Consider the following 1,515-nt stretch of genomic DNA (forward strand, 5'->3'; position numbering starts at 1 on the left):
GGTGTAAAGTTCTACAGAGCCGTAGCAGAAGGTCAACTCCTTTTGCATGGAGAGCTCTAGAACATGGACATCCTGTCTTTGGAATAAATATCCATAGCTACAGGGTCAAAAGTGTCTAAGGGTCACTTTTAGTTGATTTAATTGTAGTGTTGAAGTCTGTGTTTATTTAATCTCTGTACACATGGATTCATAGATATTTGAATAACATTGGTCAACATCACACTTTTCTTGGCTAAGTTTCTTTTGTACTTTATATTAATAGTTGATATTTTTTGACCTTTGCTCTTGGGTTATTCTCTCTATCTCTTTTATTCTCTTACACATATTATACATATTTTTATTGTGGTTGCTTTGTGGTAAGTATAAAAGTCATATTATGTTAGTTTGTGTACTGTGTTTTCATAATTCCATTGAGCATTCTGAGTATTTCCAAAAAAATTGTTACTGTGCCTTTGCAATCTGCATTTTCTTATTAATTGTTGTTCATTGTCATTGGATTGTATTCATTTCATGTTACAAACTTACCATGTATAGGATCTTAAATTCTGATACTTCATGTTCTGAAAACCATTATATAATTCTTTATTTATTTTGGTTTTATTGTTAATCTGTGGAAGATTTTTGGTTCATCAGATAAAACATGTTGTGTATCTTGGCAAGAGACTCTGCACATCTTTTGGGGATGACCAGAGTTCAGATACTTACACTCAACTTCACATCATTATCTACAATCAATAACCTGTATACTTATACAAACCATTATTTCTCAAACTCATACATACAAAATATAACAATAAACTTGAGAAAATGGTAAAGATTAGACTATCAATATTATTGCCACAAATTCTAGTCTTGTACACTACAGTTTAGATTTTACACACTGCACTGGAAATTGTAAAGCTACTTCTAGTTGTTCTTAATAATCAAAACATGGATTCAGATATGCGATTAATGATGAAAGATCAGAGAAGCAGAGCAGCCAAGCCCTAGCTCTTATTTCTACTGAAGTACTCATACCAAAGGGGCGGGAAATTCTGATACTAGGAGTCTTCCCTCAGAAAACAATGAGCTTTTTTCTTCTTCCTCCTTATATTTCTTTCTCCTCCCATCCATATCTACCTCCCAATTTCAGGGATAAAGGAATGAGCCACCACTTGTCTCTCTTTCTCTTTTAGACTGGATCAATGTGGTGTAGCCTGGGGTGGCAATGAAATTACAGACATGCACCTGATTAAGTCTCCCAAGTGCTAGGATTAAAGGTGTACTCCACCATGGCCTGTCCTCTATGGCTAACCACTGCATAGCTCCACATTCTATTCTTAAAGCAAGTTTGTTTTTTTGTTTAAATATATTTATGGTTGAAGAAGAGAATAGTTTCAGTTTGAATTGTATAATGATCTTTGCAAGCTCTTCACATTGTGTGGAGAGAGGAAGAAAGTTTGAAATTCTCCTCTGCAGGAATAGAGCTGGGCCGTCTACTGATGACATGGGAAAGTGACATTGAAATTAATGTCT

This window comes from Phodopus roborovskii, unplaced genomic scaffold, assembly GCF_943737965.1.
Source record: "Phodopus roborovskii unplaced genomic scaffold, PHOROB, whole genome shotgun sequence".
Classification (NCBI taxonomy): Eukaryota; Metazoa; Chordata; class Mammalia; order Rodentia; family Cricetidae; genus Phodopus; species Phodopus roborovskii.